The 25,302-nt window shown below is 40.5% G+C and overlaps 1 protein-coding gene across 1 annotated transcript in view; it reads right to left on the minus strand.

Moving 5' to 3' along the window:
* The window catches only part of LOC131881399 (prolactin-releasing peptide receptor-like), a 33,693-nt gene extending 22,637 nt beyond the window's left edge, over nt 1–11,056 (minus strand). Inside the window, exon 1 of the mRNA XM_059228244.1 lies at nt 10,512–11,056. The gene's annotated coding sequence lies outside the window, so the exon portion shown is untranslated. The remainder of the gene's footprint in view (nt 1–10,511) is intronic.
* Nucleotides 11,057–25,302: the final 14,246 nt, after the last annotated feature.

A 25,302-nucleotide genomic window follows, 5' to 3' on the forward strand; every position in this document is an offset into this window, starting at 1 on the left:
ATATTTGGTCTACCAACGAATTTGAGTTGGCAGACCGAGCTAGTCCTTGAATGTAGGGTTGATCTGGAATGCTATCTAAAAATTGGTCCAAGTCTGACTTGAAAGATGCTACCTACGAATATTAGAGGTAAGCAAATTAAACAATGAAGGAGCCCGAGAAAGAAGAGAGGTGGACTTCATTGTTCTGACTAGCCTGGATTCTTGAGGGCTTGAAGGTGCTCTCAAAACGCACATTAAGCCTCTGCGGTCACTAGAATTGACCCTAAATCCTGGGCTGGGACAAAGCTCATGGATACTTTTGAAGACGTACAGTATCAGGTACCTTTCGTACCCGGGTTTCATATTAATGTCGAGACAAATTATTTGCTTATTCGATAACATAAAAATGAATAATACTCTTTCAATATGCAACCAAAGCATTTTGTGGCCAAATTTGATGCATAATACAACTTTTGTCGAGTAATTGTAGTGCCACCTCTCCACCTTGATGAAATATCAATGGAATACCTAACAAAGGATGTTAATGCCATCTTCTAACTATTTGTGTACATTTTCTTTTATATTAGTTTTAATTGGATTAATATTGAGAACCTGAGCTTGAACAAAGTTGTTTCTTTTATTTTTGTACTTTCGAAAATCGTTCTTAGAAATCTTGCCATTTGAGCAAACTCTTAGCAAGGCATATTTTTTATCGTTAGCTTTTTTGTATCACATATTCGGATACAAGAGAAATGGGGTTTGCCTTAATCCGCAAAAGCGAGAGTTAAATGATTAGGTGGGCGGGGGAGGTAACAGCTAAGGCTTTAGGGCCAAAATAATTGGCTCCCTAATTGGGCCTCCATCTCGCGAATTGATCTTTAACGATGAAAAATGAGCGAAATTCACTCGACCTGCTACAGTTTTACTCAATCAAAGTTGATGTTAACTTGCTCTATGACACTTGATTTGTGTCTTCATGGTATTTGTTGCAATCTAACAGAAAGATAATCCCAAATGTGTCTGAGGGCGTTTAGTGGAACCTTGGAACAAAATTAAGAGAGTTATTGCTCACTGTGTCGGTTAAAACATGATGAAGAAGAAGGTTTGGCGATACAGTGTTGCCTGCTTGATTATTGCAGATACTAGAAATCGATATTGACATATTACCATATGTACAGGACTTCCGATGGCTTTGTCGTCAAGCAGGAAAGGAGAGGTGGTTTAGTTTTTTTTGTTTAGCTACGAGAGAGGTGCCCGGCTCGATTCTCCTCCTCGATCTGCTCGAAGGGACTTTTAGACGTTAAATTCACACCCAAAGATGGAGAACCAATATGATATTTAAACGAGTTGTTGTCTATCGGACAAACTGGACAATGTGATGGCTGACCCTCTGACCAAGATCAATCCCAACAAATCAAAATTCCATATTTTTATTTTTTTTATTAGGAGTGATCCCTAGACACTACTGCATGGTTAGATTGATCTGGTTGTCCCAAAAAGGATGTTAACCTCTTTTGGTTGGAGTTGAATGTGCCAAAAATGAATTTGTCAACAAAATGAGGCTCCCAAATTTTGGAAGCCCCATAAATAATTTTCATAACTATTCAAGCAATTGTAGATCTTCTTTGGTTCAGACAACGCAGGAAGCGCGCAAAACTAGCATTTCAAAATTTTTGTTGACTCATCCCAACCCGACGGCGTAACGTGAAAAATCTCCCTCTGCAGAGGAAGTGGGGACGAATTCTGAAGCGCCGTTGTTTCCGAGAAGTAAGGGCCCATATTTTAATCTCCCTCAAGAGGAGCTTTTTTGTTGTTAGTCTTGATTAGCCCCGAAACCGAAACGAAAATCACAAGTCGTACCGAGTTTCGCGAGTAACATAGAAATACTGTACAGGTTGTGACAAAACCATTTCAATTCACCAGAAATTGAATCAATTTTGCCAATGATAACATCTTCTTAAAGCAAGCCTTAATGCTAGGCATAAATTTATTTGCCATTTCAAATGGAATCAGTCTTTTTTTCTTCCCACCTTTCGCCACATATACAACTTTCCAGCATGGAGAGCGTTTATTGGCACTAGAAAAGCCACATATATAAATGGAACGTGTCTAGCCTCTGAATACAAAATAGATTACATTTGCACATCTCCTCACTTCAGGACCGAACGCGATGGCTGTTATTTGAAATCGGCATCAGTGACAGGATCCGGCTATTTAGATTCAAATTGCATTTTCAAACCTTGCCTTGACACCTTTACACCTTTACATTCACCGAAGGTAGCCTGATCAGTTGAAGTACACCTCGTATGCCTGTCATGGGCTAATCCTGGAGGGGAGCAAAGACAGTAGTAGATGTGACTGAGAATGGGATGGATCTCTCCTCTCGGTCACTGGAAAGCAACAAGTGTCCGTCTGATTCCACGGCTTCTGAGGACGACAGACTGGCCGTGCGCGTACCAGTACTCAGGGCAAGAAGCAAGCAAGCAAAGCATGTCATGAGACAAGGATTGAAAGGGACAAATCATGATGAATTATTTACGATAGTGTGCATCACCAGTCACTACCAGGGTATTGCTGTATTGCTACATTCAGCATGAATGCCCTCGTACTATTATGTATGTGCAGAGTGTGTAATGTAATATGGCACAACATAGTCGACCATGTGGGGGACAAACAGGATCCGTCGGGATGTCATATTTGACATGGAAGCCAGCCAAACAGGACAATGTCAATTGGCACCCGCTGTATGTGTCTCGTTATTTAACAGAGACCTAGCTGGTGGATGGTACTGTTGTTGTTGTTGTTGTTGTTGTTGCTGTAGCCGTTGCTGTTGTTGCAATACATTGTGACATAACACACAACAAACACGCTGCACATGATTTTCGACAATCTTGTCACAAGAAGGAGGATTCAGAGGCTCCAGAGCTTGCAAACCACGGACCACTTACTCACTTCTCCTCGCCTTGTCCGAAGCAAAGGAAATAAAGCTCCCTTGAGACGACAAGGCTGCTTTGAAAAATTTCAAATGGAGACACCGGGACTGACGCAAGCTATCTAAAACTCAGAAAAGCACATTCACCATTTTTTTGAAGCATTAAATCTACGTGCTAAGAAAAAACAAAATCAATTGAAAAAATAGAAATAAGATGGTCTTTACACTTCGTCAATCTACTACTAGTCTATCGGACTAATGCCGGCACATCTGCACGTTGGCACCATGGATTTTAAAAAGTATTGGAGAAAACTCAAAAGATACATCTCCTCTTGATATCTCCTCATCGTTCAAGTAAGAATTTCGAGGTGTCAGAGAGAAACTTTGAGGGCTGCTCAAGGTTGCACACGTAGAAAACATATTTTTCTCATCTGTCTCGTTTTCGTTGCACTATCTGCAAGTCGTTTTGTCCCTCCTTGATGGGATAGCTTGTTCAAGCAATATAGAGGTATTGCTGGAATGTTACCAAACAGTTCTTCGACTTATTTTTCTTCAGTGGGCGATAACGATACAACTCAATTCACATATCTCCAAAAATCTCCCCGGATTGTGTTCCTGACATGTTCCTATACAAATCATAACAACATCAAAGGAGGACTCGTACTTGACAGAGGCACGTGAACAAACTTGTGAAGGAGAAGAGAAATTGCAAACGATGTGCCGATTTTATCGGAAGAGCGACATTCTCAAACTGGCACGTTCTACTTACTGTACAGAAGGCCCTTTCATCATTTTTGAATGTTCTCCATTACATGTATTATTATGTGTAGGTACAAAGGCTAGTAATAGCATACCATCAGGTACAATCATGCCATCCCACTTGTGTATTCTTAAGGTTGGCTGATATTTTTAATTCGTTGTCTTCCATAAGTCTACCGATTGTTTTATACCCGAAACGAAAAATAACCATCGCGTACTCATTTCATTAACGAAACCTATTCGTTTCTGTGCTTTAGAGGTTGGGTTTTTGCTCCTTTTCCGTCTTTGGGATCCGACCTTGAGACTTAGGTCAAACTTGTCCTCCGAGGGTATTTACGTACATCATCCCTGGTGTGCTTTTAATCATCCGTATTTTCTACCTCAAACTACGTATAACTTCAATTCCTGATGGTTGATGAGAAATCGGATAGAGAAAGCTCGGGGATAAAAGCTTCCAGTCAATTTGTCCAAACGAGGGTCCTGGTGCAATGTACAGTACGTACAGTGTATTCTTCCAGCTTTATCAACGTTGAGTCTCACTCAACTATTGAGCCAATGGCTAAACCGCAAATGCTTGCACTGAGAACAGGGTCCAGTCCAGTCTAGTCGTGTTCCAATTTCCTTTGCTTTTGGATCTACTTTTTCGCTATCAACAAATATCTAAAGTGCACGAACAGGAGGTGCCGAGGATCGTGCCTCAGTCCTGGTTTCGATTTCGAAACAGTGAGTAATGGTACTATGAAGAACATTTTTTTCCGTTTTTGAATGAGCGCTCAGTTTTAAGCAATATCCTTTAAACTTCCTACATTTTGAATTATGTTATACACTTTAAGCATGTTAATGTCATCATTTATTCGACGGAATCTTCTTAATAAGGTCAAACCTAAAACTGGGCTTCAAACATGATGACTTCACATAATTTGATGATCATTTGGGACCAAACCAGCCGGATCCAAGTTATTTTTCCTGTGAAACGGAACAGATAGCATAACAAGCACACTTTGGGCTCAGAAATCTTGTTTAAAGTTGCAAGTGAGGCAAACACCGCTAGTATCTAAGCTAAGCTTAGCTAAGATGAAAAAGTGAAATAAGTATTTTATAACGCATGATTGAAGCGAACGAACTATTTTGACAGGCCTGAGGCAGAAAGAAAATTGTGTCTTAAGGATTGGAAGCGGTCAACCTGATAATTTGACCAGAAAATTGGGCAAAGATCTCTGCCCGAGTAAACCGCAACATCTATTGGTAGATTTTCAAGTTGGATCGGTTACCCTCAAGGCTGGCCGCGGGCACCAACGTGATGAGACGACTGTACTTACAATAGCTAAAGGGATATATATTGCGGTCCCAAGTGAGCAATCGTCTGTGAATTATTGATCATGCGTGGAACACGCAGAAATATTTATGTTCTTTACTTGACAAGTTCTCACTATTGAATCTGGGTAAGTTTGGGCAGCTTAAATTTTGATTTGGCATTAGTTCGACCAAACCAACAGCAATAATTCGAATAAGGCCAAAAATGCAGACACTAGGACTTTGCCATTTGACTTTGTCAGTAGTTTTCAATGCGTGGTTCGGTAGGCAAAAGTTGAGCACCAATTATAATCAATAATAGCTTGAAACTTGAACGACTTTAACCCCGTCGCCATTGAAAAATCGTTAGTCTATTGATCATAAAAAGCCATATCTATTGTAAGCCTGAAAAAAAAGAAAGAGGTCGCCAATCGCGTGGGTCATCCATTCTCATGCCGTTGTACTGAATGTTAGGATCTTAATAGAATCATAGATGAATTCTGACTGCTCGTTTACAACAGCTCCAACATTTAAAGGCAGTCCTTGTTCAAACTTGAATTCGGATTTTGATTGAAATCGTGCTTTTCAAGGGGAATACAAGTGGGTCCTTTCTCTTTTTAGGCCAAATATCTCATATGAATGCATAAGCAGATTCTCTCGGAATGTTCTCGTCTTGCCATTCTACCAAGATGGTGTGCGCTCCTCTTTAGATTCTTCATCCTGATCGTTCTCGCGATTTTTCAGTGTAACCCAAAGGCCTTTGAAATGTTCTTGCAAAAAATAACCAAGCACTTACCTACTAGTGTCCGGACTCGTCTACAATTTATTCATTTTTTCTTAGAATTTTCGCAAGACGAGTCTTTTTGCTAGAACTGATTCTAGTAAAGTACTCGAGTACTCTAAAAGTCAGAAAATCAAAGGACTTGTGCGAGTCCGAATTTTGCTGGACTCGTTCCAGAACTACTACCTACTGCAGACTTAAAAGAGCTGGCTTTGCGAATAGCCTTTTTGATAATCATCAGTCAGGAATGTGGCAAAAGAAAGAAAAGCAAAAGTTGGGAACAAGGAGCTGTTGTTACCAAGTTGGTTTGTACAAGACACAATATAAGCCCTGAAGAAAATGTTTTGACCTTCGGGTCTATGAAGTAATCGAAGAATTTTCCTACAACGCCCAAGAGGCTGTGCGGGTTTTTAAAAATTATGTTGTGAACTAGATACGAACTCTGTGCAACGAGTGTTTGAAAGGTTTTCAAGACGAACTATATTAATCAATTTTAGTGATCTTACCTACAAGAGTTGAACATTTCTGTTAGGTTAAAAGTTATCCATTTAGCAAAACTTCTGAGTTTGGTTTGAACTCACTCTGATATCTCGTGGCAAGCAAATGGCTCCACTCGCAAGATGTCACAAATCGAATTCAATCTGGCGTCATCCAAAAAGCCAAAATATCCCCCAAGTTGAAATTTACCACCAGCCGAGGCGTCCAAACTTCTGTCTCATAGGGGAAAACATTGGATCGCTGGAATTGTATTTCAGCTAATCTTGGCCTTCTTCATCCCAACACATGTGCAGTTTGCAAACTCGATCATCTCATCTTGTCACTACTTCCTTGAAGCTCAAAAACGTCCGCTTTATTCCAATGAAACACTCTCGCAAATTTTTCGTTGATTAGCAGGGCTAATTATTGGTCAAGGTCTAGGACGCTTTCCAAGAAGATCCTGGTTAGCAGGAGCAAAATGCAATGGTCCTGGCTCAATGGCATTTACTTTCCTAATCCGCAACTTCTAGCACTCCAAAGCCCCGCTGGTCTTACTTTGTTGGATTTCCCTAATGTCTCGAAAGCCCTCCAAGATGCTCCTGAACTAAATTTGGCTCTTGAGTTCTGTGGCGAATAATTTTACGGAACCTCCCCCCTGTTAGTATTTTTCTCTCATCTTTGTCTAGCTCTATTTCGACCCAACCTCACTTAGCACAAGTTCAAAGTATTTCCTGAGGAATACAAAACAGGAAACTGGAATCATCCATCCTTTACGAAAGTTTGTATGCGCGGATGAATCAAAGCCACAGGAAACCAAGATCCTGAGCCGACATCTTGAAAAGACCCGTTCAAGCAATTTTAATTCGAGATCCCTAGAAAGGTGTTGGATTACGGTCAGGGGATCGTTCGTACTCATCAAAGGTTAAATTTCGAGCTCGTCTTTTACTAACTTTCTGACCTGTTTAGTGAGCGAAGTGCATGCCAGAGCCAGTTCTAGTACCATTAAGTCAATACCCAAGTAGAAGAGTGTTTTAACATTCAAGACCATATAATATAGCTACCTCAAAATACCAAACTAATAATGAGGTGTTTTGTTATACTAGTACGGAACGAATTGAATTGACATTCGTTCTTGGCCAACAAACATCATGTACACCGGAGCCCAATTATTGGAGTTTTGGTCCTTTCCTATATTGAAAAGTCGCCTATCCAACTAATTAGAACGATGACTGCGGTAACAAATTATACCAATTTCTCAACGACAAAAAGATAAAGCTATGAGCGAGGCCAACTGAACATTTGGCGAGGCATTCAGGGCTTCAAAATCCACGCAGACCCTCGAACCCAAACCACTTCGTCCTTTGAGTGGATAGAGGGAGGATGCGTATCTTTTCTTGCCAAGAAGTGCTCTCTCTTTAACCATGCCTCGTTTGTGCCTGGGTTGTATTTCTTTGGTTTGTGTAAGAGAAGCGTCGTGGGTATTGTTTGTTTAACCAACCTACCCAAGTCCGTTTTATTTTTGTTTGATCAACAACGAGACACGAGGGTAAAGTGTGTTGAGCTTGTTTAAAAACCTCAAAGCGGATGCTTTTTCCACTTATTTGTATCACCTCTGTCGGGTCTTTCCTTTTCTTTGGTCTCTCCCATCCATTTCAAGTGCAAATAGTCGTTGATCTTCTTCTTCTCACACATTGGAGGAGCATGCGAGTGTTTGGGGGTCAGTGTTCCTTGTCTTAATCCTGGACTACATATGACAAGCAAACAGCAAACGGCTTTTGCTACCCCAGGTTCGTTAGAATTGTTTCTCAACTTGAGATGAAGCTCCATTTAGCTTTGAAAGAAAAAAGCAGGTTCATTTCCAAATCCAATTTCAGTTGTGGGCTATCCAGCCATGCTCGCCCAATGAGGCTCGTTGGTCGGTCGGTCGGTCGGTCGATCGATGGATCGAATGCAGCTTCAAAGTGGGGAGGGGGGGAGAGAGAGAGAGAGAGAGAGAGAGAAAGATAAAAAGAGAAAGGGAGAGAGAGAGAGAGAGGATGTTAACGAAGAAGCAATGCATTGGCAACGTTCCATGATCAAGATCATTTCCTCACCTTCTCCGACTACTGGTCCGACCGCCGAGTTGTGATTTGCCCAAAATCAAGACCACATCCACCCGACCTCAAGCTAAGTCTTTCGGTGGCAACCATCTTTGGTGTTCTATCCGTATACACAACCTAAATGCACGTATAGGCATATGCCGAGCGACCGAGCGACCGAGTGAGTGACCGACCTAGCGAGCTCAAAGCCTATGCTCGAGGATGGAGGTGAATGAGGCGAAGAAGGCTCTCTCTCTCTCTCTCTCTCTCTCTCAATCCTCAGACAGCTTTTGAATGAAGGAAGAAGCACTTTGATGGGTGGTGACAAATCTACTTCATTGGAAGTTGATATACTGGAACACTTTTCACCCTTAGAGCGTGCATCAATCAGACCCATGCACGCTAAGGTCGAGTAAGAAGCCTCCTGCTATGACCATTCGTCTTAAGATCTTGGATTTGCTAAAAATCACAACTGCTCGTCGGATAGAAAGCCGTTCTTGTGGGAAGGTTTGGAATCTTTCACTGTCATTTTTAGGTTGGAAAGGAAAAGAAAATGAATGAAGCATCTACCCTCCGAATAATATGATATGTCTAAAAACGATTAATGTCCTCTTTAAAAGGTAGGGTGAAGTGTCCGACAGGTCATATAACCCTTTCATGTTAAACTTGGACCCATATGGCGCATTAGATTCTCAATCGATCACAATAAAATTCGTGTTGATAAATGTCAGGAAATAGACGGCATTCAATTCGCTGAATTCACTCAATGATATACATCATGTTATCGAAAATTACACATGTTTTTGGAAACCTTCCTCCACAAGCACTCGATTCATTGCTCTTTTTTTAAGAGCCTGTGAGGATCGTAAGTGGCCAGCGAATCTCCTGAAGCATCATCAAGAACGAGTAATTCAAAAGGGAAGAAAGACGAAGACAAGGGAGGAGGAGGCCACAAAGTATTTGAACGGATTAATAAGGTCTTGGTACATTCGCCCGTGGTCACCTATCTGGCACTTAAAACGGAAGCAGTCTTAAGACCCCAACTCTAGTTCAAACCTTCACGCCAACCAAAATCGTTAATGATCAAAGTTTCAAGGTGTCGTCGGGCACTTTGAACCCCATGTTCAAGGATATAAATGACTTGATAGTGTGTTTGTAGATATGATGGACACCTACCCTCGAGCTCCATGAGCAGGACCCTGTTCATACACCTAGCATTGATTTCCTTGATCTCCTTGCTCTCATAGTCATGCATGCCCTGTATTTAAACTAAAGAACGTGTGAATCTACTTCTCGTATTGAAGAGGAAATATTTTACTTTTTGAAATCAATGAGTGCGACAAACTTCTCTTTAATGTGATGCAAATCTCTTGTGTTTTACTCCAAAATACTCGATTCATGTTGGTTTAGTAGAACGAAGGTATTTTGGCTCAAAAATGCCAAAATTTTGCGAGTGAATTTTTATTGAACCTTAATGTACCCTTTTTCCAACCATTTATTTGATTTGGTGTCACTAGCTATCTCTCTTACCTTTTTTTACCTTCAATGACTTTAAATATCCATGGAACCATTTTAAGGCAAAGCATTTGGAAACATTTGTCAAATTGAGAACTCGCATGATGATTGTGAGCATTAGAATGGTTCCAGCAGGTCTGAATTTTACTTTGGCGCACATGCACGAATTTCAATGCATTGAGAGTGTGGACAACTAAGGGACTTATGTCCGTAGGGTTTACTTGCCATGGTGCAGTTTGAACCACCCACACCATCTGAGGAAACGACCTTTACTTTGTCAGTGTTGCCACACAACTGGTAAGCTAACAACTAACATACGGTATTTCTGCAAAAGTGCGGAAGCGCTTGTATTTTGTTTCATAATCATGGCTGACAAAGAGTCACAGTTAATATAATCACAATCTGTAGCATTGAAGCCAATTTCCAAGTCTTCGGCCTTTTCACGGTCGTCGAGATTGTGACAGATTTCATCCTGAGTTGCTGTTATTGCGACGGACTGAATTTCATTCATCTTGTTAAATCTGTGAGCTGAACATGATTTGATATCTTGGCAAAATTCATTGAGTTTTTTGACTTGAGTGACTTTAGTCGAATTTCACCCGTCTGAAGATGAAAATTCGAGTTGTCAGCGATCAAAGAGATCTGAAAGATCTAGCTGGGAGGCAGACCTTGATTGCTCTTTCTTTGCCTTTCTTACCTGGATGGGGTTACTTGCAAAGCCTGTTGAGAAATTGGCTCTTCACTCGTTTCCGTGAATCGTAAAATGGACTTGATGCCGTCAATCTATGGAACGTGCTCGGATTTGAATGAACCGCTTTGTTCTTCTAATTTCAAGAGCCTTCACCTAGCTTCTCGCACAAAAGGAATCTCCAAGAGAAACTGTTTCTCTTGACGTGAGGCTTGATCGGCTCAAAATGAGAGTTCTTTCTGCTGGAATGTCAGTCACGTCCAACCTCCTTGGCGTCATTCAACTACGTGTGTGGCGAATGAGCTCCAGAACCATCAGGATCAGGTTTAGGCTAGATCTTTAATTGTCCACTGGCACTGAAGCGGTCCAACCGGGCCAAACAATTAGGATGACTCGGTTGCGAATGCAATGGTTCCATCTTTAACGATACACTTCCACCACTCGGTCAATAGTGGAGGCTTTGATGGATCCTATTACATGTGTCGCAATATGTTCGCTCTCTCCGCTTGATTGGAATGAACTGCGGGCTCGGTGATCTCGTTTCCTTGAACACATCCCAACTAACCGACCTCCGCACTTTTGCTCTCGCTCAGCAATCGCTTTCGCGTTCCAAGCGTGGGTTCCTCAAGCAATTTCGGTTCCATTCGACGTCCTAACCAAGTTCAGACGGACTCGAGATCCAAAGGACGCACCAAGCCAGCCTTATCCTGGCCTTGGTTGGCGGCATGAATCCGCCGCACATGAGTCGTGCGTGCATGCCAAATGAACAACAGGATGGGAATTGCTAAAGTTCAAAGCACATTCTCAGAAAGGGGGACGGACGCGCCCTTCAACTTTGAGTGAAATGAAGTATTTTAATGATTGTAACCCAATCGAAGGAGACACCGTCAGCTTTGAGTTGAAGCAATGCGAACCATTACCCATAGGATCGTTCTAAGCTTCTGTTCTTTCAAGGCGAGATCGCCACTTCTGTAGAATAGCCTTCCGTTGTTAACTTGCGTATAAGGAAACAATTTGAAGCGTTTATCATTTAGACTGGCAATTAAAAGGATTTTCATAATAAAAGTCCTGTAAAATGATAAAGAAAATAGATCGGAATACATTCGTTCTTACACAAGTTCAAGCAACTGCTTGGTGTGTGATTTTAATCTCGTCCAGACAATGAAGCTGGCCAATACATCGTTCAATTTTCCGATAGGAAGTGTCATTGTCCGGTATCATATTGGTCTTTTTGTCTCTCTGTGGGTGTAGATTCAGCGTCTAAGTAATTTCTTAGAGAAAAGTTGGGGAGGAGAGCAAACCGGAGACCTCGCTCATACTAGGAAACTGCTCGAACCATTTGGCAAAGTCTTTCCCTATTGTATTTGGTAGTAGTCAGGTAACACCTGGGAAAAAGATTTTTGCCTGGTTCGTGCTTCCTCTTTGATCGCTTAGACACATCAGCTCCATTGAGACTTCTGACTAGACCATAGTTGTAATTAAGAATGGTTCTTTGTCTTTCTTGATGGATGGATGTCGTTGTTTAACGTACCAAACACCGAAATTGTTCCGTTCATGTGTGCTACTTCTTCTCTCCACTCTCATTTTCTTATTTTAAGGCAGGCTTCATGGAACGAAAGATAGGATTGTCTTACTTATCAATTGTCCACCGGGACGTAGTCCCACATTCAAATGTACAGTGTGTATACCCAGTTTCAAAGAACGCGAATAAGTCCTGTTCCATCATCTAGAATCTTGAAATCCGCGAAACCTTCTTCACATACATATTCAATGTCATTGAGTTTCGTGCTAACATCTGCATACGTAGATTTATGCTGCATATGATTTGAAAGCCAGTCTGATTTCCAGAACTCGATCGTATTGATTCCCAGTGGTTCTTTGACATGTTTTTGTCGAAATAAAAGGCCAATAGAATCAAATTAGAATCAGTTTTTGAAAGTCTACTTTGAAATGAACTAGATTGACCTTGAAAGTTGTTTCAGCTTCTTTCCGCTGCATCATCATTGCTGTCCGAGGAAAAGAGCACAAGAATGTTTGTTAAGCTTCTCCCATGAAATTCCAAGTTTTATATACGGAGTAACATCAGATTCGATTCGATTCCCACTCGCAACGTTCTTGTAAAAGACGAATGTCGCTTATTTCCGGCCTTAAAGGCCAAAAGTCATAATGTGCACCCTCGTCTTGGGACCAGAAGTGTACTAATGAGTAAGTGCTCTCTATGACTTGATAACAGAGGAAATGGTCAAGTGAAGGAGCCAAAATATTCAATTGAAATCAAAAGCCGGCAAAAGCCTCAGCCTTGGTAGGCGGTTAAGCATTATAAATGTTTTTTACTGATTTGCGTGGATTTCAAACCAAGCCGTTTGTTACTGTTGAATTCTATGGAGTATTTGGCCAATCAAGATGTTCATCAGCAAGGGATTGATTGGATTGATTTGCATTTTCCTCGTTTTGACTGGCTTTGTAATATGGTTGCCGAACAAGATGATCTTCAAGACATTCAGGGTCGCTCCGGTTAAAACTCAAGGCTCTTTAGTTAACAGCTGGGCTTAGAAAAGTGATTTCAAAGGAACTAACAGAAAAAAGACAAATGACCTACAACTTTCGAGAAAGGAAGATCAAATGCGATGAGCTCCGTTCTAACATCAAGATAATCCAGGCTATGAACCACTGGAATATGGATAGGGATGCCATGGACAAGGATTATAGTTTGAAAAGAAGGCGGCTCATTGGAGTCTTCTGGAAATGTGAATGACCGCAAGTCATTGCAAAGATTTATGTCGATTTTAAGCTGAATCAAACGACGGAATCATAAGTTATGCCCTCCCTAAAGCGCAGTACATACCTTTACGTTTAATGAATAAACTAGCAGTTCTCTTTTTCTAATTAATTACCACAATAAGGCTTGCTCATTCATGTCAGGTCGAGCTAAATAGCTACAATTGAGGGGTTATAACTTTTGACTTTTCATTGGATTGAGCTGAACGTACTAAGTTAAATGTTCGTAACGAATTGGGGCCAGTCAAATTTGAAGAAGCACGCAACGCGTTGACTCGATTCCCAAATGTCAATTCTCGACCCTTGAATCCCCGTCCATTTTCCAATAATTCATGTCTACGCCCATAGCGGTAGGTAACAACCCTGGAGTTTTAACGAATTATTGATGTCAGTGCATACGGACGACGGAATGTTTGATGAAAGCACCATTCTCTGACATAGCGTCTGTAACGTAATATTAGTCAAAATGCTCGAGCCCCTAAGCCGCCATTCGTAATCCTGCTTCAAAAGTTTGAGTTTCTCGAAATTCAAGAAACATCAACTTCAATACTTTTTGAGCGCGTTTTTCCTTGCTAAATTCATCAAGTAGCTCATGAAATATTCGCTTCAAGCATGAGCTTACGTCTTATGTACGTACGTACAATGTAACCTAGGAAGTTTTCAGAGTAAAAATAAACACATTCAACGTATGCAAGGAAATAATGCATAAACAACTCATAAATTACATACTACTGTAGATTGGCCCTCTGTGGATTCAGAACAAATTGCTGACCACGGTAAGAGAAGAAATGGCAAGCTGAATGGAGCTTTTTGGACTATCTCTGCTATACGAGCAATCAAGGAGGAAAATCTGGGCAAGCATTGAAGGCAGCCATGTTCTTTCTTCCACATTTTTGGGCCGTTAAAGGACTATTGTCTCTTTTGGAGAGACAGAGCTTTTTGGCCATTGAGTTTATTGTTTTCCGTATTGCCGTTCATTGGACGAGACGACTGTAAGTAGAAAGGGAGACTGGCACACGTGGTTTAACCGACATTGGTTGAAGCCATAAAAAGTGCATATCAATGTTAACCCACCGGAAAAGTACCATTTCATACAACTGGCACAAGACTATCTTGATTTGGTAAAACAGCCAATATAATATTCAACGCCATTAACCACAACAGTCTAATCATTAGTATGACTTCATCAGTCGTTCCAGGTCTTAAAGAGGCGAGGAAAAGCTGTTTTGTCAGCAGTTGGGTCAGGGAATGAATCGCCTCTGTCTAGGCTTCCTGATTATCTAGCCAATCCATTTGTGGAAAGTTTTTATAGAGCTGATTTAGCAAGCCTGTAGAAATACGCCAAATATCGGATCAGATGGCACCACATCGTGAAACTTGATTGTGCTAAGGAACGAGGAACTATCGCTTGGAATCGAAACCAAACTCGACCCAAAGATCGTTTCTGAATGAAGGAAAAATCGCACACCTCGAAGAAGATTCCTTGACCGTAGCCCCCAGTTTTCGTTGAAATTTCAGCCAAAAGACGCAATGGAAAAAGTATCACCTTCTTCTATTTGGACACTATTCCAAAAAGTGCCATGTTCAAAACTACTAAACAGTAGTTGCATGCAAAAAAGGTACATTTTTTGAACAATTCACTTCACATCTGTTCAATCTACAAAAAAAATGTCATAGAATTGAAGTTTGACGCTCAAAGTTTAGATTCTGATGTCATATCGACAATTGGAGTAGACTGTCGATGCATAATTGATTGACACTAACGAATATAATCATATCGAACTGGTTTGGCTATAGAGGACTTAGGTTTAATGGAATGTGGGTACAGCATTTCAACAGTAAACATTGGGTTATATTTGTCTCGCGCTGATGCCAAGATGGCTTTCAATACACCACTTTCTATTGATTTAGGTACTTTCCATCGGTTCATCTAGCCGTGCAGTAGGTAAGATGCACTATTTATCCTTTGTTCGTAACTAGAATACCCAGTAAATGACCCCAGCCTTTTGGTAGAGCCCGGCACAAGGATATTGAATAAGAGGCTCAAGATATTCCCTTTGCGTAGTACGGTAATGCTTTCCAGCGTTCCCTATGGAAGGTTCAGCTGGTTGTTCAGGCATTAGAAGGAAAAGCTTACTGTACGTACTTTGCGAATCTAAAGCTAAATAACTGTTATACATTTTTCGTCTGGAATTGCTGAGGATTTTACTCCCAGTAACGTTAAGCCAGTCCCGCAAAAATGCCCCTCCTCTTTATGCAAAACGTTCAAGTAGGATGGAGGGTGGGATTTGCAAGTGGGTCTTGTCAGCTAATTAGGGATTCCGTTCAAACCACAATTGGAGACATCAAGAGGATTTCCTTTCCCCTTTTTTCCGTGAGTCCCCTCTTTGGAAACGGTGTGGTTGTGATTTTTTTCAATTTGCATAATGTAAATGGTTCTGGGTTGGTTGGTTTTGGTAATTTGCCATTTTCTTTCGAGGGGGTTGCCAGGTGAAGAAAATAAAGAGGATTTAATAGTTAATAGTCTGCATTTTGCTTCACTGACTTTTTTACTAATGGCAATTAATTTGCTACATTGCTTCCTTCCCTTACTGCTGCCTCTTTAATAAATGGCCAGTCGAAATTGCAATTCCGTTATTGAGGATGTTAACTCTCTAAGTAGTGCTTTGATTTGATTTCACTGTAGTTGGTGCAATTGGAAGGAGCAGAATCTGCTATTTTTAAGACTGGTTAATTTTTTGCAAATCAGTCAAAAACTAATTATCATCTAAAATACAAACACAGGCGGACCTCTGGCGGCCAATGGCCAATCACATAGCATAGCAAGTTTCACTTAAATATCTTTCATTTAGATATGCTCACAACCATGTTAAATGCTTGAAAAGGACATAACTGTTTTGTTAAAAGATCTGTTACGGTCATTTTAAATCTATATATCATATATTTGAGTCAGTGAAACCAGCGTTTCTTTAGGAGTGATCTTGTGATCACCAGAGGGCGGCATCAGAACTTTGTTTTGTCATAGGTTTGAACGAAGAAATGATTGTTTTTTTTGTTTGCCTGAATAAAAAGATAGAACATCTTTGCAAATAGCATATTCTACTGTTTTCAATGATGTCAATTACAGGTCAGTTAGGTCACTAATATGAGAGCTAGAAGTAAGCCTCAAAAGTCGAGTCGGAATTTTGCCAAACCCTGTAGAGGTGTCTAATTCCATTTTGTAAGCCTGATAATTTCCCGTTGTTTTAAATACTAATTAAGGAGTATAATATGAGTAGGTATATACTATTTACTGTAAAAAGGTCAACTAACAGGGTGTTTTATCTTATTTTGTTTTGCAATATCGTCTTAGGGGAAGTTCAGATCCGACACAAACTTTGATAGTGAGATAGTAAAGGATATCGTTAAATATTTTATCCTTGTTTGTCCCTGTTGTTCAGGATCGTCCGATAACAATTGGCTGATACATCTTTGTGTGATCAGTATCATGGAACAACTTCCCTTTGAATATACCCATGACACTTCAGAGCATTGATTCTCAAACTAGAGTCTACGGGCCACAAAGTATCTGCCAAGTGATTTCCAGGGGACGCTTCCGCAGTTTGATAGATTCTATCGTGTGGCGGAACATGGTTAGACGTGCATGGTTTTGCCTCGATTTTGTGTTGCTTAGGAGGTCCAAGGAACACTATATTTTGAGTTTAGAATAGCTTCTTAAAGGAAGGATAATGGAGTATTTTCAAGTCGAGGCCTGTGTCGTGCTTGACTTACAATTTTGACATGAGGTTGTGCCTGAAGAGTTGCTAATTATTTCAATTGTCCAGCATGCGAGGAACGTATGTTTTCATACTAACCTATGCTTGGACAAAAAGGCAACAAAATGGTTGTACTGTGTCGATCAAGCTTAGACACTTTGCAACCCGAGTTTGAGGCATTTGCCTCAATCTTCACTAAGTGATGAACCGAATCCATTCGGTAACTTTGAAATAGTTTGATAGAATATTTCAAATTGAGAGACGTTCAGACAGTGCAGTTTCATTTTTATCAAATTTAGACTGTTTGGGCTACAGAAGATCTACTTATTGCTGTCTCAATTTTTTTGAGTGCTCCGAAACTGCCAAAATTTCTTCCCGTGGTGCTAGGTAGAGCAACGTATCATTCACTTCCTTTAAATAGCAAGTTTGATATCGAAATTGCCAAAAAATATTTTCGCGATGCAAAATAAAAGAATCTAACATTGGCTTTTAGATAGGCAAGTTTGACAATACCGTCTATCGTCTAATAATAAATAGTCTAATGATATAAAATAAAAGACACTCAGTGTTGACTCGTTGGTTATGCTCGTTAGTGATGAACCTGTTTGAGTGTGTTACCAGACGATAAACGTTATTCTCCACCGATTAGTTGGCGGTGCTCATTTTTAAATTTGTGGCAAAATGTTAAAAGGTTTAAATAGAGACTTTAAGGGTTATTAATATCGTGTTAGGTTAGGTTGGGTTAGGTTAGGTTAGGTTAGATTAGGTTTGATTAGGTCAGGTTAAGATTTAAAAAAGTAGCACCGCTAACTAATCGGTGGAGAATAACGTTTATCGTTACCAGACAGTATTAAAAGAAGGGTGACATAAAAATGGGCGCACCAAAAAACGGAGAAAGGCACAACAAATATTTTGAACAACACACCGACATACAAACTGGCCCACTCATGAATAAAAAGGTACACAAACAAAAGGAGCAAACAACAAACATAATTTGTCGCACAAAACTTTATTGTGGCACACCAAACTCTATGAAGGCACACCGGACAACATTTTTGCCATAGAAATCAAAAGAAACTAAAATGCTTAAGCTCTACAGGGGTATGAGCATGTTTTCAGGTCAACTGACGCTGGGGGTCAATGGGGACAACGAAATTTCGTAAAGTCCTGCTTTAGGCAAGTTGAATTATTCCCATGAAACGTTCATGGCCCAGACACCTCTATACTACTCATTTTTAGCTTGATTTTTTATTATGCCGCTTTATTCTTTGACGTGCCTTTTTATTGTTTGGTTTGTCACTTCAATATTCGGTGTGCTTCAAAACCTTTTCCGCGTGCCTGATTTGAGTGTATTACCTTTTTTCTTTGGTTGTGACATTTTTTTTCATTTTGTGTCTATTTTCAAATTCAGTGTGCCAGTTTATACTTTTGATGTGCTACAAACACTTTTGTGTGCTCACTTTCGTGCGCTACTTCTACATTTAGTGTGCTCCATTCTATTTTTTGTGTGCTCGTAAAATCTTTTTGTGTTTTCATGTACGTGTGACAATTCTTTCTTTTGGCTTGCCGATTTCGAATTAACCCTTAAAAAGGCCAAAATATGCCAAAACACGCTAATAGTAAATTCAAATTGTGGAAATCAAGGCATATTATAAACGTATATTATCTCAATAAGCACCCATTATGCAAGAAACGGAAAACATTATCCATTGTTCAAAAAAGTTATTTTACACATAAGTTATAGATCTTTAGTCCTTGTAAAACGCAAATATCTTGAGCTGACCATCAGTATGAAATCACTCAATGCCCACCTTTGTAGAGTGAAGAGCAAGTGAAGCCTCATTGAGCAATGTTCCAGAAGTGTACAAGTATTGAGGTCCTCCATCAACCTTCATGTCTTAAAGTAATGTCTAGAATGTGTACAAATGTTCCAACGTAAATGAGAAACTCTTGGTTAACGACGCTTCAATCCTCGAATGAGATTAAAGGCCAAAAGCGGCCGTGGCCTAGTATTGTAGTATTAAAGAGATTATCCTCCTCGGTAACAACATTAATGCTTCGTATCAAAATTTGCCTTTCACCATGGAGAGAAACTTGCTTGAGTTCCATGACCTTGATGCATTTCCCCATGCTAGGGTTTGCATTTATTAAACTGTCATTCAAACGAATTGTTGCAAACGTAACTAAACCAAGCCCATAAGGCTGAAGCAATAAAATATGAACGACCGAAGGTGCAAGCAGAACCCGTGAAACCAAATGATAATGTAAACGGGAACACAGCCATAACATGTATTGAAGCCTGGGAAAAACAGAAAGATGATGATTTCACCTACAGTTACACGACACAGAGTTATTGCGAGTATTCACTCGCAACAAGATTTACATAATAAAAATATTTTCGAAACCAATGTGTATATTTGATTCCTTTTGGTCCGTCAAGATATCGGAGATATCAGAACTCTATGGTATGTATAATGTATTGCGGTTGTGATAACATCTATCATCGTCATCGGTAAAAACACTGAAACGATTAGTTTGTTGTATCTACCAAAGCCGTAAAGAGTAGAGATCGCCCGTTTTCCCTGTTTTGGTCTCCTTGGAACGAGATCAAAAAGCCTTGCGTAAGAGATCTTTTGATCAGAAGAAGAGGACAATATGTTCCATTGGCGATGTTTTCTGATTTAGATTGTGGAGAAAATGCGTGCACATTACTTTTCGACTTGAAACATAAAAATAAAAAACACATATCACAGAGGTTTTTCAAGACCTGCGCCCTTTCGTTGTATTTTTTTCAGTACCAGTTTCTTCATTTCGCCTTTTAAGGCTACAATCATAATAAAAAATGTTGACCCATTACATTGACGGTCCAAAATAAAATCCTGCCGTATGAAAAATGGAAAACCAGCAATAAAAGATGTCAAAAAGAATCAGAAGTCTTTTTGAGCTGAGTGAACTCCTGTGCAGTTATTAGATTAACCAGGTGAATACTGATTAGCTAATTAAGACAGTAGATGTTTATCCATCGCTTTCCAGCATCAAAGAAGACCACTGCCCGTTACACTCTTACATGACTAGAGAGCAGACGGAGACGTGGCGTAGCGGTTGAACTATCGTAGGGATGCTTCTAATAGGCGCCTTGAATGTGCAAAAACTCAACCTTTGTTTCACTTTTGGAACTTGAAAACTTAAGGTAAAGAGAAAATGGTCATATATCTCTCGGCCAAGGGTACCATTAACAATTTTAATGGAAGGTCTTTTTGGTTTGGCTCAACCAGAAGTGAGCCCAACTCTATCAATGGGCTTCGTTACCGAATGAAGTCAATTCTTGGACGATGTTTGCTTATAACGTCCTAATCCGTGTTTTTGAGGAGACTAACAGCGGCTCATTTTTGGAAACTGACAGACGACAAGAACAGCCAAAATAACCAGCTTCTCTATGAAACGAGAGCTTTTTGATCGCAGTGAAAAATGGATCATCAATTGTACTCAAATAGCCAAATATGTAAAACGGCCATAATAAATTGTTGGAGCATTCTTTTACGACAATCAGAGAGATAAAAAACCAATTAGTGAATTTTTCACCTACCACCCTCCAATTTGTTTTGTTCTTAAAAACGCCCACTTTAATTCATTTCCCCTTTTAGCTATACCACCACCATCAATATTTTTTGTTCTAATTCAATGAGCTCATTGTGTTTGCTTTCTGAACAGAGTGCATCAGACAATGAGCCTCTTTCGAAAAGCTCATTTTCACGAGGGATCTGTGATCTTCATTCTTGTCTCAAGCAAAGACGAACATTGTGCCAAATCGATTGGATCATGTGAAGAGGCTGTTAATTTTCTCCAGCAATTTGGCACAGGAATTCGGTGTTTTTCCATTGCAGAATCGCCTTTGGCCTTGATGCAAGCCACGTCAAGATACACCAAAGCTGGGATGCCAGAATTGAGACCCTGAAGGGCAAACTGATGTGTTGAATAAGCTTTGACGCGATGTGTTTCATATGTATGTGCGTGTTTCGACCATTTGTGGGTTACCACAAGAAAGGCCGTGGAGTTGAACCGAATCCAAACCCTCTCTCCGAGCGAAAACTGCTTCATCTATTACACCACATCTGCTTCCCTCAATATTATTTTATCCCTAACATATGAAGATTAATATCCTGATTCCGGTTTCGCTTTCGTGGCCCAGGGTCGTCCATTTTCAATACGAGTATTCGGTTAACCTTTCTAGTGAAAGCTTTCCACATGGCCTTACTGTTGAACAAAGCTCAAAAAAAACGAGCTTTGATTTAGTTGTATGAACCATAATTGGGGTTTCACGCTGTTGCCATTTAATTGCTGAATGTTTGATATGTACATGAGAGGTTTCCAAAATTCTTACCTGAATCAAAATTTGGAAGTCAGGGGCAGCCTTAACTTCGAAAGCCTCATTAAATATCGAATCATGGGTTGCATTGTTAAGACCCCTACGCAATTTTACGTAAAACGTGCCATATTATTTCTGGATCCCACCAATGTTTTTATCGCTAAGCCTCAATGGTAAGAAAGGTTTGGAAAAAAATAAGTGCCTCTGCAATGTGGAAATGGGATACCCGTGAGATTGGTCCAGGGCCTCATGATTTGCCGAACTCATTCCTTGGAGAGTTAAATTGGCTCCATTCCAGCGTCAATATTTGTTCATTTATCTTCCTCACCTGACACGAACCAACCTAGAGAGCACCCTGCGGATGAGACAAATTGGCACACCAATATCGACCACTAACAACTATGCGCCATGGTGAAAAGGCCATTGAAACTGAATTTATGGCCCGTATACTTTCTTTAATTGCCATTTGAAAATAACCAGGCACCACCGCTCCCATCCATTATTGTTACTTGTATAAGTAAACGATATGGCGAACATTTTTTGGTCATGGCAGGAACAAAAGATTCAAAATATAGTATTCGCAAGAGTCAAGAAAAATATCCTTTAGACTAATGCAAAACCATCTACTGTCTTTTTTTGGAAATAAGACAGTTCACATTTAGATACAGCCCTTTAACAAGCTTATTGTCCCTTGATGGGCTAGTGCTATCAAATCTTTGACTAGGCCTTCGAACCTTAAAAAAATCCTGCTTTTGGACAATACTCATCTTAGGCGGAGGATGAGAAAATCTTTAAGGAGGGGGTAAAAGAGGGGAAGAAGGAACTCTGGCCGCCACCTGAGCATACGATCTAAGCGATTCCTTGGCCTCATGACGAGTGGAACAATGGGAGGGAAAGAGGGAAGGAGAGAGGAAAGGGGTGGGGTAAGTCTGTTGAGAGACTTGACAATGAGGTTGAGACAACTGCTGTCTCTTCCTCCTAGTGCCCCTGAGATGGGCCTTTGTCCATTTGAAATTGAGGCATACCTTGGGCCTCAATGATCTCATGCACATAAATGGGTGAAAAAAGCTACATTCCTGTTTGGAACATCCCTTCTCATGGAACTTGAGAAGGCCAAACTCTCTAAGTTTGGGCCACCATTCTGGGTGAGCCAATTTACACCCTTTGCCTGCCTTTTTGCATATCTGTCGTTTATGGACATCGCAAATTTCGATAGCATTCTCTACTATGCTCTCTTTGACCTCTATGACCTCTTTGATTACAAGGGGTGTTTGAATCAAATCAAGAGTGTCAGTGCTTGTGTCCCTTTTGTCTGCACTTGACTGATTCATCCCACAGTCAAGTAGTTGCTGGGTGTGACCAAAGGTGTCAAATCGTATCAAATTTGAGGAGATAAATTAATGCAGAAGTGATGGTATACCTTACCAAAGCCAAAACAACATTGAAAGATCACGGTCAAGATGTGAATCATCACTGATCAATGTGTGTTCAGTTGCTTGAGTATTCCAAGTGACCTTTAATTGATCAACGAGGTGCCAAGAGTATTTTCAAACATGTGGGCCTTTATTTCGAAGTGATGGCAGACTTTTAATTCATAGCCTTTCCGGAATAGGGCACTAACTTTATGTGATGCTTCATGGAGTTCTAGCTCGTCTCTTTACGCACACTCGCACAATCTCACCGCATCATCAAAAACTCTGACCTTGGGATTCATCGTCAATAAGAACTGTTTCAAGAAAGAGGCATTGTGCATTATTGTGCAAGGGTATGGGTCAATCGAAACTTCCCAAGCTACCAATCATTGATATTTGTGCGCCCATCAACAATATTGAGTTGTACACGTCAAAACCTGCTTGGAATGTCTAGAGATGAACCTTGCAATAAAATCCCAGCCATCCTTAGGCTTACCAAGATTTGCGCAAAGGGTTACGTGAAATGCTTTATAAACAAACAGACCTACCAATTAGGTAACATCCCATGTTTTTCGTATTATGCTGTAGCTTTCCTGATTTGCAATTGATGCCTGAAAGTTAATAAATTAGTTATTCTTTGTCAAACAATTCCACGTATGATTTGTCATTCTGAAGTCTGCCACCGTTGGTAAATTATATGTGAATGCTGCAAGCAATTGACGAGGTATTCTTTTTCACCAGTAGTTTTTTCTGTAAGTTCTTAGGTATACCGAAATCTCATTTCCATTTTCAAAACACGGCGAAGGTCTGAGTTGAATGTCATTTCTTATTAGCTTGGAAAAGAAAAGCGTACATATTTTGAAGTGCGACATTGGAACAACAGATGGCGACGGTTCTAACTTGTTGCTACGAATGCGCTCCAAATGACGAAAACTCCCGCCAAACACCAGTTGAAGAAAGAATGACCCATGGTGTAACATTGCTAGTATCTTATCGTTGAGTATATGCGTTGGAAACTAGGTGAAGACGTTATAGAGGTATTTTATCCAGATATTGGAAGCATCCGTTGGATGACATATTAATGTCTACATTTATTCTAGATTTGAAATTTCGGGGCAAAAAGGGCAGGATTAGAAAAAAAGAAGTCTGTTGAACAATTTGGGCCCACCCCATTTACTTCAAAAGTCAAGAATTTAATCACTTATCTCCATTTACCTGTTTTTGCATTGTCTGTATTCCCTTTTTCATTTTTCTCTTGTGGACTGTCGAATTCTAGTCAAAATTGTTGTTCTCTATTTCATCATTCTGATTATTGCATTTGTTCCGTCCACCAGCCAGGGGTGAAAGGTCCTGACTTATTGAATTCCCGTGGTGAACGGAAACATGGAACTCCTGACCCAAGCACTTTGTAAAATTACCTTGATATCTCTCAAAGATGGAGAGCACCTAGTACAAGGGCTTAAATTTCTTAGACCTATCTTAAGGCCTCCGGTTATAACCCTAATCAGGGCATACGAGCAATAGTTCGAGCTTCCTTTATCAGGGCCTCAAACAATCATCAAATGACTAAGGATACAAATTGCTAGCTACCTCTACTCCCCATTGGTCCCAGATCAACTCTCGGTTGTCTGGCATACCTGGGCCAATCTTCAAGGCTAACTATCCTGCAAAATGTGGTCACTATCCTAGTCTACTGGGTATCTATCAAACGATGCTGATCTCTACACTTGGAGTCTAACACCTGATTATTGCCAAATCAAAGATGAACTTCGATTGCAGTTCCATCTACTTTATTCAATTGCTCTACATGAAAAATACACTCTACCAATCAGCTGTCTTGCTCGGGTAATGAACGAGGGGTAATTGCTTGGCCATGGAAGAGGGAAAACATGCATGGATAGAAACTGGTTTGATCCTACTTTTTGATGAGGGTGAGTCTTGCGTCCAACGGAGATCCACGGGCGATGACGTCGGTTCGATGGGATTGAAAGTCCAGAATCGAATTGACGGAGTATACTCAGAAGTTGCACCTGTACTCAGCTCCAGAGACTTTTCAACTCGTCTATACTGGCTCACTGAAGTATGCTGTGCACTTCCCCAGGTCCTCTTGACTCTGCACGGCTTCCTGGGTCCCGTCTCCAAGCGTTGACTTTCACTGCTCCTGGTTTCAAAATAGATCGACTTGATTTCCAGCACGTTAGCACAATTGTCCTTCGTTCGCCCAACGAGTAGAGCTTCACGATCAGAGAGGTCCTTTCACTTCGGGTGTTCCAACATAACCCTGTTCTGCTTGAGCACGAAAGATGTGACTTATCTCCTCGAGATCCAAAAGGTGCCTCTGCTCTCCTCGAGCGCAAAATGTGACTCTGCTCTGCTCGAGCCCCAAAATGTGACTGACGTTGATTTAACTTTCTCTTGCAATTTGGCTTACGCCTCTTCCACATGGAGGCTAAACGGGTTGTTCCAGGGCCTTGGTGGACGGCGACGGT

This window comes from Tigriopus californicus, chromosome 5 (assembly GCF_007210705.1).
Source record: "Tigriopus californicus strain San Diego chromosome 5, Tcal_SD_v2.1, whole genome shotgun sequence".
NCBI classification, from domain to species: Eukaryota; Metazoa; Arthropoda; class Copepoda; order Harpacticoida; family Harpacticidae; genus Tigriopus; species Tigriopus californicus.